Below are 19,220 nucleotides of genomic sequence, written 5' to 3'. Positions count from 1 at the left end.
ATTTACTAATAAAATCATAATATTGTGCTCTAAAAACATTCACATTATCACATACATGTTGAAATTTGTGTCCAATTTTTAAATACTGTACTGGATATATTTCATGAAAGTCTTAAAAAAAAGAGAAACAGACAGTTTTAGGATAGTTTTTAAGGTTTCATAAGCATTTTTATTGGAATAAAGGAAAATAAAATGTTTATTCTTGCTGTATTTATTACAGAATAATAAGTCAAAAGCCTTTTTATTAGGTTTGATTAGGAGAATATTTTAGACTATATACGGAAGCACTGGTTGTTCTTTAAAAATTTCTGCATACTGGAATCCATAATCGGTTATTGTAACAGTTTATTGGATAAAAAGGATTTGCCACTGGGATCAAGAAAAAGTGTAAGGAAAACTTCCAATTATGGTGTTGGGAGATTTGTGGAAAGAGGTATTGGAACCAGTCTACAAGATTTTTAGACTGCTTCTTTGATTATTACACAGATTATTTTGTCACAGTCTATAGCTAACTTGAGACAGGATGTGCTTAGGGAATTAATAAAGTATTCTGGGAAAATAGTGTTGTGGCGCAAAAATCACTTGAAGGTATTTATTCTTTGCGCTATCTTGTCTGTTGGAATTAGCTGCAAATAAAATAACTCTCTTAAGGTAGGAAATGAAACGGAAACAATTTGTTAAGTATCAGAGACATGGTTATTGGTAGTTAAATACCTAAAAATTGCTTAAGTAAACCAAGTTAAACAGTTTCTAATAAACATGTGATTGTTAAAAGTTGGGAATATGAACACTTGGTGTTTAATATCAAGGGAATGGTGTAAAAAATTTCCCGAGGAATGATTTTATATTGTAAGTTTTTTTCCCCTCAAAATTCTTTATTTAAATTTATGTATGAATTTATAGCCAATGAAATTATTAAACTTATGCACAGTACTGGACTAAAGATGAAAATATGATTAAATTGTTAAGAGTTGAGATTTCTTGGTGGTTTTCTTTATATTATTTTTATCAGGTTATATGGCCATATATAAACGATTGTTTGAAATATAACCCGATCCAACCACTAGGCAAGGGTTATATGCAAACAACTGTTTGTATATACGGCCATAAAACTTGTCAGAAATATTTTTAACAAATTCATAATACAGCAAGCATCTTTTTTAGAGAAAAAAGTGAGATTTCTTCATAAATTGACTGCAGCGGCGTATATAAATCCATATAAACGTCACAATTGTCCAATGAAAAGCGACATTTAAAAACAATGTCTATACATGTTTATTTAATAAACTCGGATTAGGAGGGAAATGAAATTCAAAAAAATCATTATTGATATATTCAGATTGCTTCCAGTTATATTTGATACAAAAAATTCATATTCTTGGTGGAATGACATTCTCAAGGTCAGAATTTGAGCAGTTTAAAAACTGTGAAATGAAACTGACACTAGAAGCTGTATAAAGTGATTATTATCATAGGAAAGCAGTTACAATTATCTCTTCAAAATAGCAAAAATGAATCAGGTTACTAAATTATTTTATGTGGATTTCTTTTATGACAATATTATTCAGCTTCCACAATAGTTTGAAAATCATAAATTAGATTAATAATATTTAAAAATAAGCAGTATTTTATAATCTTCCAAAAATACAAAAATACATTTTATTTAAAAGAGTGAGCTAAAAATAAACTCTGTTTATACATGTATACATGTATATATGTATTTGTTTTTTTAATGTATGTGTATTACATATAATATGCCATTACTTGTGAAAATATAACCCATTACAGTGCAGTACAATTACGTTTTTACATAACCCATGCCTGATGATGACACTATTAAAAATAAATAATTATGTACTGATAAAGGAAATTTTTGAATTGAAGTATATGCAAAATAAAAATTGTTCCACATGTTCTAGTTATCAAGGCATTGAGTATTTGTCATTTGATAGCATAATTTATTAATTTCAATGATATATTTTCATGTGATAATATTCCACAGTTGCTATGGTTACATTATTTAAACAGCTCAATTATTAATATGCTTGAAAATTATAACAATTTAACTTTGTAATTTTGGCTATGTAATATTACAATAATTTTTATATTGTAACTTCCCAAAACAAAGCAAAATTTTTTACCTGCAAGCACTTAAAAACACATTTTCTATAAAATTATTAAGCATTTAATTTCTTGCCTGTAAGTCATCTAGGCACATTTAATTTAAATAAATCCGCATATAGCATGACTTGTACAAGTTGCATAAAAATGTTGAAATAACCCTTATTCTTAAAAGACTGCCTAAATTTTAGCAGGTCTTTGCACCAGTATGGAATGATTAATGAAATAATGGCAGAATCTTTTTTCTTTTTTTTTACTTTTCACTGGCAAAACATTTTTACTTTTCATTGGCAAAACAGATAATTACATGTCTGGAAAAAATTCTTATATCTCTATAATCCAAAAACACTGTACAGAAAAAAGAGCAATGCACCCTGTATACATGTGTTATTCGGGTTCTAAATTTAGCAGCCTATGAACTTCAACACATCAGGATGGTATAAAATAAAAAAAATACTTTAAAATGTGACCTTTTTCACGCCACATTATTTTGAAATGCAAATGAGTTGCTAATGGGACTTGAATTCTCATTTTAGAGACATGCATTAGAGGGAAAAATAAAACTAAACTTAGTTGAAATTGTTTTACATTATAAAATGGAACATGACCTTGACCCCTGAATGACATTAGAAAATTTCGCCCTTAAAAAATGTTATTTATAAAACATTAATTTGCTTTGGGTATATCATGTAACTGTATGTTTTATAATTTTACACATTTAAATTCTTTTGATACTGAAACTGCTAAAAATAACATTGTACTGTCCTGATTTCAAGGCACTGGCTGCTTATATTATGCAGGTTAATTATTATGCAAATTTTAGGAATGGAAGGGTTTATATACATGTATATAAGAGAGTAAACTGTCTGTTAAATGCTTCCCAAATTAAAAGCTAAGAAATCATGAATGTTTTGTACAATTTTACCATCAAAACTTTGCAATCCAGCTAGCTTAAGGACTATCAGTGGTTCTCACTCAGGTACCATAAAGCAGGGAACTGAGGTCTTCCTCCACAGGTAAAGCTGGAAAGTCGCATATGACCTTGACCGTGTTGGTGTGACGTAAAACCAAACCAAACAAACAAACAAACAAACATACTTTGTACTAGTCATACTTTGTAATAATGTCATTAAGTTCTATTGTTATGACCTTCTCCCCACACAAAATTTAAATTCAATATTTTTATTTTATTTTTTTTGTTTTTTAAATTTTATTTTTCATTTTTTGTAACTTTTATATTTTTTTATAAAATATAAGGCCCAGGTACGAAAATTTTAAAAAAACGAAAAAAAAAATGCGTTAGGTTTTTTTTAAAGGGTGTTTTAATTTTGAATTTTGACTTTACGTCATGTGACTTTCATCATTCATGTGACGTTGTAAAGGGCTTTACAATTCTCCCAAGGGAGTTAATAAAGTGAGGATTTTGGGATATTTAAAAGACTTAAAGTTAAATTTTTTGGTATATATTAAAAATGCTGTATTTTGCCTGAACCCCAAGAAAAAAACGGCTACTAAGAACTAAAGGGGTATTTATAGTGACTTAGACACACATCAGTGTCAAAAAATTACTGAAAATTTTTGGGAAACAATTGTATTTTTGTTTTCTAAATTTAAATGTGGGATTTATATTTTTGATACAAACTGTTTTCACAGCTGTGAAATCAAGGGAGCGAAAAATTGTTTGTACCCCCCGGTTGTCCCCATAGCCGTTTGAAAAAAGTAATTTTTCGAATATACTTTAAAATATTTATCAATATCGAAAAAGAAAAGAAAAAAGACTGGTAAAATATGGAAAAAGCAAAGATTCTTGTTTAAAAACAGAGAATGTTAGTTGTGAACTTCACTGAATGATTTGTTTAGCGCAAAACTTTATCTTGTATTTTACTTGAAGTGTCCCTCCGCCCGCTCTTTTGGCCTTGTTGATCCTTCAAACACCCTTCAATAGATATAACAAAAAAGATTGATGCAAGCATCAAAGGGCGACGCCAAAAGAATTTGATCCATATTTGCACCTAAATACTTAAAAACCAGCTGTGTACTTTATTGCGTACTTACATTGTGCCTGGAGCTAGGGCCAGGTTAGTTGAAACTTAAAAAAAAGAATAGACTCTGTTTCCAAGATGCAAAGGCAATTTATTCAATTAAGCATCTTTAAGACTCATCGTTACCTACCAAAAGAATTTTCTTTCAGATTTAATTCTTATGAGACACAAGGATTCCTCGAGTCCATCAGCATATAATCCACTGCGCACGAGATCCCGGACATGGGAAAGAAAAAATAGACCAGATGACCAGATTGATAAAAAAAAACTGTGTTTATAAAACCAAAACAAAAATGTAAATAATGATCCCCCTTTAAAAAATATACTTTCAACTTGAAGTATATTTTTAAAGGGGGTCATTATTTACATTTTATTTTGTTGGTTGACACTTTTTAAAGCATGAAACACAGGTTTTTTTATCAATCTGGCCATATTTTTTATCCAAGGGTCCTGATACTCGGCCTGTGCATTATAATAAAAGCTTATTGCTTAGGGTTGAAGACATGTAATTGACATTATTAGACATAAAAAGGACCTAAAATGAACATCACGGGGGCAGCATAGGTAACTCAGAGCAGTAGTAGAATAAGTACCCAGCCACATCAACCAGCTTAACTATCAGAGATAAGACTTAAACCAATGTAAGATGTCATTAATTGAGTCCTGAAATTTTATAAAAAAAGAAAAAAAATTCTTATTGCCCGGATAGTGTTTAACTGTATCAAATGCCCCCTTTTTGATTAAAAATGCAATACTGCCTTTGTCCATTTTAAAAAAAAGCAATTGTTAAAAATAAAATGTGTCAAATTGAAAAAACCCTTTTAAACCCGACTGAAATGCCTGACCCTGCTCAAACCCTGGGCTTTCAGAAACCAAAATGACTATCCCTCCTGCTACAATTTTTTCTTTAATAATGAAACGTTCTAAACCCCCCAAAAAAACTAATTTTTTTTCCCCAAATCCCATTTGGTTCCGTGAATTTTTTATGTTACGAGCATAGGAAATTTTAAATGCTTATATCAGTAAGGATGAGAAAAATTTTAGCTTGACCCAAATCATTAACCCGTGACAACATAAGAAGAAATTTTTATGAAGGCTGGATTTGTTTTTGCATAAGGGCACCGGGCAAAAACATGAAAATCGCACCAATCAACACAACCACTTTGTGGGTTGATTTGTTTTCATGTTTTCATCTGGCGCCCCAGTTATTTTCTGTACATGTTGGTTTTCATGTGACAAATCCCCCACTATAAATTTAGTGCACAAATTTATTCAAGGCAAGTAAACAATCTACTCTATTCAGTCTTTTGTCGCTGCGGTTGACTCAGGAGACCGGAGGTTGAGACCGTGTCTCTTCATTACAAATAGTACAGACAACAGCTGTCCTTTTCAAACTATGCACATGTTAGAAAAAAACTAGAATAACTATTCAGCAAATGATTTTTTTGAGACTTTTTTAATTAATTGCTTGCATCCAAGTTTAAGGGCATTTTCAATCAATAATGTTTTTCATTTATAAGTTAAATGAAAGTTCACCTTTAAAAAATAATGAATCTGATCTCTTTAAATGCAGAAAAATTATAAATCTCAACATATCAAATTTCTACGTCTAAGATATACATGACATGCAATAACTTAAAATTCCCAGTTTTATTAAAAAAATTGAAAAACGAAAATTAACATTAACATGCTTTGATACCTTACAATGGGAATTATATACAACCAAAAAAATATTATAAGTAATCCAAATAGACAGAAAAAAAACAAAAAAATTTAGTAAACAATTACTTCCCTTAAAATAAAAAAAACTGAAACCCCAAAAAAAACGATAAAAAAGCAAAAATAAAGTTGCAGGTTCAATTTTATCAAACCCTGCAAAAAAATGGAAAATATTCATAAAAAAAAATGGCCCTGTGTCGCCGTAAATTCGAAAACGGATAGCTTTCAACATCCCCATACTGGTACACTTTTGTAAAACAAACCATTCCTGCCGCAACAGATAAATGTAATAAGGATAAAATCAATAAGGATAATCGTTTACAAACAGTTTTCAATTACCTATCCTTATACTCAAATTGCAGGTTGAACTTTCTTCTTGTAGGAAAATTTTTGAAAAAATGTATATAAATGATACGGCCTCAATCTAGACCACAATGGGGGGCGTGGGCGATATTCGAAATCCCGGGTTTTTAGTATTGTCATTAAAACTAAGGGACAAGCTGTTAAACTTAACCCGCATTTCGTGAAAATAATATCACAATGCACATGCTTTTTACATAAAGTTTATTAAATACAAATATAACAACACATTTGTTTTACTTGATTTTTACGAAATCAAAATAAAACTAATTTACACAACATGAAATTAACTGCTAATAATAACTAGCTCCTTCCATAGGCAAAAATAAAAAGCGTTCCATAATAGACGACGCCGCTCACCGGCGTCGCCAATAAAAGCAATCAAGGGAGTATAAAAATGTATCGAATTTCAGCTTTTATTATGCTGATGCCAAGTTTATGTCATGTAAAATGACATGATTTAATGACCTTATTGACCAATCATACATTAGCATTTAAAAAACATCTCATAATAAAATTTAATATATTCAGGGAGTAAATTATACCAGCTTTTTTATTTCAGGCTGTTCATGAATTATTTTGTTTACTATAATTTAATAATATATATAAAATATCCCAAATTGTGTAAGAATAATATGTGAAAGCTAGATAATATTAAATAACATTAAATGACAGTAAATATTGTAATTTAACATTTAGTCTGCTACTGGGCACTGATTCTACCAATTGGACCAGTGCAGACCAAGGTCAAATGGGACAGCCATGCCGTCTAATCCTTGTATGCACTGTTTCCTATTTAAAAAAAAATTCCCGAAACATAACAAATGGTCTTATCAAGACTGAAAGATGGACTAAGTCCTTTTAAGATATTTAGCATGGCAAGGGTTAAATGTACAACCTCAAGGCCTCACAGTAACATATAATTATACAGATGTGTATGTTTTTTTTTAGTCTGAACAGGAAATGAAATGATTCTCGTTCTAAAAATAATAAGCATTGCATGAACATTTATATCAAAAAGGTAAAATAATCATGGAGGAAAAAAATAACAACAAGAACATGAAGTGAGAAATTGCCACTAACAGCAACCTGACTTTGATTATGACAGAATCTTTTGATCATTGATGTGTGATAAATGGAAAACCTGTCATATCATTTCAGAATACATCCTGTTAGAAAATGTATTAAACTTTGATCTATTACACTTGTGATGGTTTGTCCAATCATTTACCATGACAGTGCTGACTAAATATGAGAAATTAACTTAATTATTATGTTTTAAATTTAGAACTTTCCATTGTTTGTTTGAGAGGTTTTAATGTCAAAGTCTGCCCAAGCATCAGCGTAACCACTTATGTTAGAGTTTGCGCACCACCACAAATATTTTTCAAAGTCCATATAACAATTTTAAATAAGCACAAGACATTGTAACTTTTGTATCACCCATAGAATAGTTAATGGTTACCTGCATAGTGAAGCTATAATAAGTTGTACCCTGGGATCAAATGGGGAAAAAATACATTTGCTATTTGCTCTGGGATAGCACTGGATTAGATGGGGGAAAAACCCTAATTTGCTGAGTTCCAGATAACATTGCCAATGGAATAGATTCTTAAAATTGTCAAATTGTTCAAATGTTTAGTTGGGACTGGTTAATATATTAAGTTATGCTTGAGTGCATACCTAGCTTCATTACTTTTAGGTACAGCCTTAAATTACCTCTTTGTCTAAGTGGTCTAAAGGGTTATTACTTTGGCTCTTAACCCATTACTTCATAAGCATTTTGTGAAAAAAGGGTGTTTTTATTGAAAAAATCTTCCCGTTCAAATTCAAATTGCTTAAAAAATATAAAAAAATGTTCAATACTAACAAACTTGGTACAAATGTTGACTGGACCATTGCCTTTGTAACAACATGCTCAGGCTTAAATTTCCTGTTACCATGGAAATGAGGGGACATCTCAAAATTGCCAAAAATCACTATTTTGCGTAGATTTTTTCGATCAAAATTGATTTCAGAGTGCTGCAACTTCTCAATGGATTGAGATAGAGTCATTTAATGCTTTTCAGCGTTGGTTACACGTTACCTTATGAACGATCTGGGGTCATTTTTAGCCTCTCACAAGTCCAAAATTTCCCTGGCAATGAGGGGGATTATCCGCCTCCCTTCAAACTTCTTAAACAGAAGAGGGCACATCCCCCTTCTGGCAACCCCCTGATGTATCTTTCGGTTGGGGGGCCGCGCTGAAAAAGTGGTCACATTTTTTTATCAACATTTCTCAAACGAAAACATGTGTTTGGGGCCCTAACAGGACATTTTTTTCACTAATAAAGAAGTGGGGGGGGGGGGGTTTGAAAGAGCATTGTTTTGCGCATATATGAGGTAAAGGTTTAAGCAGGTGGTCACAAGTTGGAATCCCAGCCTCAGCAGGATCTTTCTGTGATGCAAATGCGTCTTCCTGTAACAAACTAAAATGCCAGGCAAAGGCAGACAAATTTCACGTGCCTTGACTTGTTCTCAGTCCATTAACATTTCCTGATTCCTGATTTAACATTTCCTGATTCCTGATATGTCCGTTCATTAAGGCAATGCGACTGATTTAATTGTCTATAAAATCAAGTGGAAAATTATTTTCTGATTTTTGAGAAAGTCATTTGTTGAAGTGACACAATGGCAATAGTTGGAAACAAATTAATAGACTTGGATATAAAAATTATAATTCTCAGACAGAAAATCTGTGATAGAAAACGTTTATTTTCTCATGGAAATAAGATATTTTCTGAAAGAAAGTTTTTAAAGTACTCTGATCCCAGGTATTCAGATGACTAAAAATGTATAAAGCAATGCACCACTTGATTTCACAGAAATTTACAAACCACAATCTTTCAGTTAAGGTACTTTTAAATTAATAAGTTTGATCGTTCAAAGTTTGCATCCAGTACTTTATAAAGCTAGGCATAAAAATATAATGGTTTTGTAGGGAATAACAGTGAATAGAATCCATGGGATTAATAAGATTAAAAAAAAATATTGAGGTATAAAAACACAATATTTTATAACACTTCAAAAATACCTGAAATATATATTAAAGGAACTCCACTGAGGTCCATTTAAGGCCAGAGTAAAACATAAAATTTTAAAATTTTACAAATTATTAAGTGAAGCACTTAAAATGGAAAACCCTACAAAGGATAACAAATAGATATAAATCATTTTTTGTGCCATTCTTACTTGCATTTATGTGTAAAGCATTGCAATGCTTTTCATATGTTGCACAATTCAAAATTATTATTCTGGAATAACGGGGTGAAGGAATGACCTGAAAATTTGAAACACAAGTTATTGGTCCAGACTTACAGCTGAACTGGTACACAAATCTCAGAAACTTACATATTAGGCTGTCAGCTGGATTAAGTCCAACAACCATCAGACCCCATTTAGTTTGTCAACAGTACTGAGCAAAATCCAACTGCCAGCTCACAGTCCAGAACTCAGTCCAAATGTCAGCAATACAATAGAGCCCATTCTGAGGCTGACAATTATATGATTGAGCAATCAGGCTGTCAGCATTTTTATAGAGCCCAATCAGGCTATCAATAATATAATAGAGTCTGGTTAGGTGGTCAGCAGTATTATAGAGCCCAATCAATCTGTCAGCAATATAATAGAGTCCAGTCAGGCTGGCAGCATATAAAATAGCCCTGTCAGGATGTTTGCAGTATAATAGAGTCCAGACAGGCTGTCGGCAGTATAATAGAGTCCAGTCAGGCTTTCAGCAATATAATAGTCCTGGAGTCAAGCTGTCAGCATTTTTATAGAGCCCAATTAGTCTGTCAGCAATGTAATAGAGTCTGGTTAGGCTGTCAGCAGTATAATAGAGCCCAATCAGGCTGTCAGCAATATGATTGAGCCTAGTCAGGCCGTCAGCATATAATAGAGTCCAGTCAGGCTGTCAGCAGTATAATAGATTCCAGCCAGGCTGTCAGCAGTAAAATAGAGTCCAGTCAGGCTGTCAGGAGTATAATAGAGTGCTGGAGTCAGGCTGTCAGCATTTTTATAGAGCCCAATTAGGCTGTCAGCAATATTATGGAGTCTGGTTAGTCTGTCAGCAGTATAATAGAGCCCAATTAGTCTGTCAGCAATATAATAGAGTCTGGTTAGGCTGTCAGCAGTATAATAGAGCCCAATCAGACCTACATCAACTGGTACACAAATCTCAGAAACATACTTCCAGTCCTGTCATTTGTCAAAAAAAACCTCAGTGGAGTCCCTTTAACATTGTGATTTCTTGTACATCAAACTATTTCTAAATCAGCTTTCGTGATCTTTCATGCTCATGAAATTGAATTAATTTGTCTCTTCTTTCATGATTCAATCAATTACCATGTTTGATCTCAGTAAATATGATTATGTTGTGTATAGTAGGGACATTCTTATATTTCTTATATTTAGAAATATTTTGTTTTCATTCCATGAATAATTAATGCAGTGAATGTTTTAGTATTAGGTTTAAAGCAAATAATCCATGAGAGGTGTGTTTTTAAGTAGGTTCTATTTTAGATGTTTTGTTTAATTTATTACCCATAATAAGTCATGTATGCATTTTGATAACAAATTTAAAAGTACATTGATATAAATTTTCCACTTTAAAGGGTTAAGACGGGGCACTTTAGAAGCACAAATAAAATAATATTAATTTTAAACTGGAAATACTTTCTGTACAAATAGTAGAAACAAAACTCTGGAAAGCATTTTAATTTCAATTTTAATAGCTAGTTTTTGTTAGTGTTGTTCAACCTTTGGTAGATATTCTACCCATGTGACCAAGGCAGACCAAGGTCTGATCACTGTTTGATATTCAGTCTGTACTTTTGACATTTTCCCTAAAGTTAATTTGTTTTAATTTTACTAAAAAAAACAACAAACTAATGTTGAGTTACACAATATTGACTATACAGGAGTTTAAGCTATTTGAAATTAATCTCTGCCTCATGCACCCCTAAGAAAAGATAAGAAAATCAAAGAAATTGAATGCTTACATGCATTGTTTATTGTTCTTGCCTGCATTTTTAATAAATTCTCTTATTAAATTTTGTGAATATATTTAAAGCATTATTTTGAAATATCCGAGGGTGGTCATGATTTACAGTGCTAGTTTGATGCATTATATTTTCGAATAATCAAAGCGTTCTATGTTGAAGAAATTTGGCAAATAACATTAGATTTACTTTGATGTTTAAAGATATCCAACTGTTTTCACTTATTAACAACCATTTATTGAGACTTTGTGACATACACTGTAACCGTGTTGATTCTAGGACAAGGGCACCCGACAATGATACTCATTGAATGCTCACTTTTGCCCAAAAAAAAAGAAACTTTCTTTGTGAGAAAATGACCTTCTAATACACTTTGCCACAACAAATTTAGAATTATTTCTGCAACAGAAGATTCAATTTGGAAATAATTGACCTATGAAACCAAGTAATTTCAGGAGTTCAGGCGGCAGTAATGTTTCTGCAGGACTAGGCCGTCCTATTCCTTAGAATTTCTTGTAAGATACATATTATTGATCTATCTATTAATTTTGTCCTTTTTTTGTGTATAAATCTAATAAAATTCCTCTCTATTAATATAGCTGGTAGATTGGCCAGTTAAAGAGATAGTTTTTTTGCAAGTGTTGTTTGTCTGATCTTTTGGTATAGCTAATCAATAAACACTCAATTTTTCGACTCACTTCTAAGAAATCAATTACGGAGATAGGAATGCTATCTGCTATTGTAAATGTTGCAAACGGAACAGAGTGTCTAATCAAAATATGATTTGTTGTTGATAAAGAAGTTGCCACCAAGAATATGAAAGTAACAATCGTACATAAAATGTGATTTCCAGAAAGTAATATCTCTTACAATATTTCATTTGATTTAAAACCATATCACATAAGGCTTTTCGTTATGATTTAAGATATTTCGTCTGAAGGGGTTTGTACGTATTATACTTATTGCAATATTTTGCTTGAATCATTTTTACAGTAGACAGTTGGTTATAAAATGTCTGATACAGAATGATTTCAATACAAACATGCCTTTTATAAGTATTTTATGAGAAACTTTGATGTAAATACCGGAATCATAATGAAATATTGTTGTTCTAAAATCTCTGCATTTAGCCTAATGTACTAAATGTCCCATTGTAAAGAAAGAAGCAATTATCCTAATACTGAATAACCCATATCCAGATTAAATGTTCTCTTAAATGGACATATCCTGCTTTCATTCGGGGCAGTCAATTATCAAAATTTAAAAACAAAGTTGTTGTTTGATGGGTCAACTGTATTGAGCCCAGTTATTAGGCTGTCAGCTGGATTAAGTCCAACAACCATCAGTCCCATTTAGTTTGTCAACAGTACTGAGCAAAATCCAACTGCCAGCTGTGCAGTCAGCTCAGTCCAATTGCCAGCAATGATAATACTCTGAGCCCAATCAGACTGTCAACCATCAGACCCCATTAAGGTTTTGAACAATTACTGAGCAAAATCCAACTGCTAGCTGTGAAGAGCTCAGTAATGCCTATCTACAGTATAGAGTCGGAGTCAGGCTCTCAAAAGTATAAAAGTATAATTATTAAAGACATACAGACAAAGCAGAGGGATTCAAAGAATTAGAAAAGTATTTTCTAAGAAATTAACAAATAAAATATGAGTACAGCATATTAATTCATGTCATGAGTATTCTTAGAAATTGTGTACATTGTACTTACAAGTGATAATGAAACTATAGTTAATTCAAATGTACTCTATTACAATGGATCATGTGACTAATATTTGATTGGTTTAGAATTGCTGCCATGAGTGTCATATTAATTGCTTTAATTATGTGTGTCTATTTTTAGAAACAAATTTAAGTGTTGTCAACAGTTTTTCGTTGTTCACTTTATTTAAATGTTGTTGTTTTATAAATTCATCAGTTAATCGTGACTTGTGTTTTAAAGGCACTTTTACACATTATTTGCAAAGGATTTTATAGGTGTATATGATAGTACTTTATCTTTAGCTTAATGATTTGATGAAAAGGGATGGCTATTGTATTTATGTTAGGTCCATGGTCAAGTTTTTGTTGGTATCTCGAGTTCAGACTTCCCGAAAGTTGAAAAAAACTGTCAGACATTTGGTCTGACAAACCATGAAAATCTGCCGGACCGAAACAAAATCTGTCGGACCAAATAAAATTGATCAAAATCAAAGAAAAACTTGTGTTTGTATTTCTAAGACACTTTTTGTTTTTTATTTTTTCGCCGTAACAATCGGCACAATCCGTACAGCGCATTTTCATCTCCTCCCTGTCATACACCAATGATTCGTGGTTCTGCTTCCATTTTTCATTAAATTTTGTCTCAGGTCTATTCTTTTCATCCTTTTATTGCTGTTCTGCGCACTCTTCTGACGTAGATTTTCGTTTTTTCCTAGGTTTGGCACCTTTAGCGACGCCATTTTGTATACATGCGGCTTGGATAAAAGCCGGACAGTCGGACCGATCCGGAATAAAAAATTGTCGGACCTGATCAAAATTTATCGGACATGTCCGTCGGACCGACGTATTTCGGGAAGTCTGCGAGTTGGTACTAAAAGTTTCTGTGTTCAAGTTGGTATCAAAGTTTCTGTGTTCAAGTTGGTATCAAAGTTTCTGTGTTCAAGTTGATATCAAAGATTCTATGTTTAAGTTGGTATCTCCATTACTACTGAAAGAAATGAGTTGAAACTTTATACACTTGTTCTCTCTGATTATCTAATATGGTAAGCACACTGGTCCCATAACTCTGACTTACCTTTTAACTGAGTTATGCCCCTTTTGTTACTGTCAAGCATGGAGAATAGTTTAGCGTGCTGTTTTACATTTTGATAGCTCTAATTATTGTGCAAAATGATTGTAATAATAAGATGTGTAAGTTCTAAGATTCTCAAATGAACTGGAACAACATTATAATTTATTCACCCCATTGCTTATTTACTGGGCACCAGTCCATTGTTACCACACCCAACCCTGGGGAAGGGCAAGAGAAATGGACCAAGTGTTTATCTTTTGTCTGTCCTCTGAGGGGTCAATTCAGTGAAATAATTGCAGGACTGTGATTTAAGCTGACTGTCTCTGCAAGGTGCGGCCTTTAACAAGGATTTGAAAATCCAAAAGTTTAAATACCATCTCTTTGCCATCTGGTGCAGGCAGGGCCAGGCAGGTGGTGTGGGGTGTAATTGTGTCATTTTGACAAATCCTGTTTAATAATTAAATTGTGTGATATTTATAATGGGCATTACATCCTGTTTATGTTCATATTTTCAGCACAAGTCTGAATTCTCTCTTAGAACAGGACATATTACAGTGATGCTATTACTAAATCCTTAAATATAATAATATCGAGGGTTGACTGCAAGACTGTTCTAAGTCTTTCTTTATCTCATACAAGTTACTGCAGTCAATCCTAAATATGTATGAAATTATTCCTTTCTCGACAACTGAAACTGTAAGATATGAACAAAGAAGAAGAAATATTTGCAAAGTGTTCATATTTATGGCATTTCAGAGATTGGCCTGTCATTTCTCCTTGATGAACAAAACAAAAAAATATTATTTCTCAGTTGTTCTTTTGTAACAATCGATGATGTTGCTATGATTTTGCCATTGTTTTTAAGTTTTAAGGAAAGCTTTAAAGCAGCACATTTTCATTTTTGACGAAAATATTCAATGTGTATATTAACTAAAGCTATTATCATATAGTGATGAAAAAAATAAAATTTTTTAGCTGGTCTACATAATGTTATGTATTGACTGTCCTCATGTAAGGAAAATCTGTAACTAATTTTAGCCCTTTGAACAGTCTAAGATTATTTCCATTAGATAGTCAATCAATAAAGATTGATCCAATTTACTTTGGTTTTTGGCCGGGTTGCACTGGTGCATTAACCAGGTTATTATAAGTATGGTGAATGTCTGGCAGCGGGCAGGCAGGGGGAAAACTTTCGTAACAGTTTTCTCAGCAACTACTTATCACAGCCTCTTGATATTTGGCATACAGCATCAACACATGGTCCCATACGGTGGGATTTGGTTTCAGGTCTGCCACTCATCCACTTTCTGTTTATCGACTTAGTTAAATTTTCGACATTAATGGTCAATGGTAGGAAATTTTCGAAACAGTTTTCTCAGCAACTACTAATCACAGCCTCTTGATATTTGGCGTGCAGCATTGACATGACTTTTGTGGTCCCATACCATGGGATTAAATTTCAGTATCAGGTCTGTCGCTCATCCGCTTCCTGTTTATAGTCTTAGTTAAATTTTCGACATTAATGGTCAATGGTAGGAAATTTTCGTAACAGTTTTCTCAGCAACTACTTATCATAGCCTCTTGATATTTGGCATAAAGCATTGACATGTGGTCCCATACTGTGGGATTTGATTTAATGTCTGTTGTGCATCCACATCCTTTTTACCGACTTAGTTAAATTTTCGATATTAATGGTCAGTTGTAAATTTTTTTCGTAACACCACAGCATCATGATATTTGGTATATATATGCAACCTAAATGCTTTTTCTGTCTTTGACCCATTTTTATTTATTTAACTCATGAATTCTTATCCAGAAAAATTTGTTTTAATACTGAAGGAGAAATCTTTGTAAAGCCAAAGCAACCATCAAAATGACTGGACACTGTAGCATTGTCGTGACTGGTTACTGTAGAATTGCCATGACTGGTTACTGTAGCATTGCCATGACTGGTTAATGTAAAATTGCCATGACTGGTTGCTGAAGAATTGCCATGACTGGTTACTGTAGAATTGCCATGACTCAGGTTACTGTAGAATTATCATGACTGGTTATTGTAGAATTGCCATGACTGGTTTACTGTAGCATTGCCATGACTGTTTAATTATGTCTCCCCCACCTCGGGGGGAGACATATTGTTTTTGCCCCGTCCGTCAGTCCGTCCGTCCAGCAGTCCGTCAGTCCGTCCGTCCATTCTTCGTTTCCGGACGATAACTAGAGTTCCTTTTGACCTACAGCCCTCAAACTTCATAGGATGATTGGTCTTATAGAGCTGATGATCCCTATTGTTTTTGGGGTCAGTAGGTCAAAGGTCAAGGTCACACTGACCGTTGGTCAATTTCTCGTTTCCGGATGATAACTAGAGTTCCTTTAGACCTACAGACCTCAAACTTCATAGGATGATTGGTCTTATTGAGCAGATGATCCCTATTGTTTTTGGGGTCAGTAGTTCAAAGGTCAAGGTCACAGTGACCGTTGGTCAATTTCTCGTTTCCGGATGATAACTAGAGTTCCTTTTGACCTACAGCCCTCAAACTTCATAGGATGATTGGTCTTATAGAGCAGATGATCCCTATTGTTTTTGGGGTCAGTAGGTCAAAGGTCAAGGTCACAGTGACCGTTGGTCAAATTCTCATTTCCGGACATCGCTTTAAACAAATAATAAACAAGGCTACTACAGCACACAACACACTTATTGACCATATCTACCAGAGAGGCTTGATTGTGAAAACGAGTGGAGTCATCCCAACACACTACAGTTATCATGATTTGACATACATTGAAATTTGAGTTGTCTTTCAATAGTGTAAAAAATCTGACAATATGAACGTTTGTTTCAAGTATCATCAAAATCCTTCAAAGGGTTGAAGAGTTATGGAGCAGACACAATTTCCTTTAATTTCGTTTGTGAAACTATATATGATATGACATTCAAGTGTCAAGTAGACCTTGACCTTGGAACCAGCCATACGAAACATGTACTCTACACGTTCTCTGGATGTGGTGAATTTTTGTTTCAAGTATCTACCAGAGAGGCTTCATTGTGAAAACGAGTGGAGTCATCCCAACACACTACAGTTATCATGATTTTACATACATTGTAATTTGAGTTGTCTTTCAATAGTGTAAAAAAATCTGACAATATGAACATTTGTTTCAAGTATCATCAAAATCCTTTAAAGGTTTGAAGAATTATGGAGCAGACACAATTTCATTTAATTTCATTTGTGAAACTATATATGATATGACCATCAAGTGCAATTTCGTTTGACGCCCGCCTGCCATACGCTGATTGAATAACCAGGATTTTCAAAATTGAATACCTGGTTAAAAACAAACAGTTTAGGAAGCATCTTCTCATACAACCTTAACAATAGAAACCATCCATAGACAGCCTTCATTGAAGTGACTACCGGGTATTTACATTATCTTATCTCCATTTCCATTCCTGTTTCCATTCACAGTTATTCTCAGCAGTGGGGGAGACATGCGCTTTTTTACAAAAGCATCCTCTAGTTTTAAATTGCCATGACTGGTTGCTGAAGAATTGCCATGACTTGTTACTGTAGAAATGCCATGACTCAGGTTACTGTAGAATTGTCATGACTGGTTATTGTAGAACTGTCATTACTTGTTACTGTAGAATTGCCATGACTGCTTACTATAGAATTGCAATGACTGGTTACTGTAGAATTGCCATGACTGATGATTGTAGAATTGTCATGACTGGTTAATGTAGAATAATGTCATAGCTGGTTAATGTAGAATTGTCATGAATGGTTAATGTAGAATAATGTCATGCCTGGTTAATGTAGAATAATGTCATGCCTGGTTAATGTAGAATTGTCATGACTGGTTATTGTAGAACTGTCATTACTTGTTATTGTAGAATTGCCATGACTGCTTACTATAGAATTGCCATGACTGGTTACTGTAGAATTGCCATGACTGGTGATTGTAGAATTGTCATGACTGGTTAATGTAGAATAATGTCATAGCTGGTTAATGTAGAATTGTCATGACTGGTTAATGTAGAATAATGTCATGCCTGGTTAATGTAGAATTGTCATGACTGGTTAATGTAGAATTGTCATGACTGGTTAATGTAGAATTGTCATGACTGATTACTCATAGTAGAATTGCCATGACTTGTTATTTTGTTACATTTTAAGTGACTTTTACAGGTGATTGAAGAGTTTTCTTTATAATTATGTACTTATTATTGTTATGTTAAATTTAAAGTGACTTTAACATCTGATTGTTGAGTTTAGTTTTCTGGATATACATTATATGCAGCGTATGAAGTGTATATATATGTAGACATAGGGTGCGTAAATCAATAGCCATCGTAAGAGATGCCTAATCACGACCATGATTGATCTCGTTAAGCGAGAAAACTGTATAAAAATGACATCTTTATAATCCCTAATGAGTGACGGTATGGAACATGCTCTGTAACACCATATCTAATACTCTCGTACTGTAATGATATTTGTCTGACAGGATATTTCGGCTTAATTGGTACAATGCGATTGATTTTACAAGAATTTAATACGAGACGTTTGTACAGATTGATTTAAAACGGTGAAATTAACAGACCTCTGTCTTTCTCAAGTGCTTTATGCATAAGTTCAGCTGGTTAGAAAAGATGGATAAAAAAAGCTTCAAAGGAAAAGTTGCGTCAATTGCTAATTAATAAATATGGACGCATGGGGTTCTATTGGCATTTAAATATAATTAGAAAAGGAAGGTCGCACATAGATTTTATGATTGAATTTTCATGCAAGATCTTTGGTGACTTTTATTGAACTTCAAAATTTATCTAAGATCTTTTTGGGAAAATGACTTTGCATTATGTTTTGAATGTCAATCTTGAATAGATAGCTATATTTTTGATAATATATCATTTTAGATATATGTGTATAGTCTTATTTCTGTTACAACTTTTGTAAAAAAAGTTATTTTTATAAGAAGCACCAAAAAATATCATTAAGGTCAGATGAATTAATGGGATATTCAAAAAACCATTCAACTAAGGTCTGGGTTGTTATTGAAACAGTGTGGAAATGGTACACTACAAATGTTTGAATTTTTGTTTAAACAAAGATATTTTCATAGGGGCATCTATGGTTGAGTGTTTAAGGTGGTTGACTTCAA

The 19,220-nt window shown here is 32.9% G+C and overlaps 1 protein-coding gene across 2 annotated transcripts in view; it reads left to right on the top strand.

Annotated features, from left to right (window-relative positions):
- Positions 1-350: 350 nt before the first annotated feature.
- LOC132752760 (high-affinity choline transporter 1-like) overlaps positions 351-19,220 on the top strand; it is a 37,843-nt gene continuing 18,973 nt past the window's right edge. The window contains exon 1 of one of the 2 annotated variants that reach the window (XM_060743144.1): positions 351-588. The gene's annotated coding sequence lies outside the window, so the exon portion shown is untranslated. Of the gene's footprint in view, positions 589-663; positions 850-19,220 lie in introns of those variants that run through there. The other variant, XM_060743145.1, reaches the window with a different exon arrangement.

The sequence above is a fragment of the Ruditapes philippinarum genome, unplaced genomic scaffold, assembly GCF_026571515.1.
Source record: "Ruditapes philippinarum isolate M1 unplaced genomic scaffold, ASM2657151v2 ctg426_1_1_1_1, whole genome shotgun sequence".
In the NCBI taxonomy this organism is placed as follows: Eukaryota; Metazoa; Mollusca; class Bivalvia; order Venerida; family Veneridae; genus Ruditapes; species Ruditapes philippinarum.
Note: the sequence above shows the minus strand (reverse complement) of the source record. Positions and strands in the feature narration are given on the sequence as shown.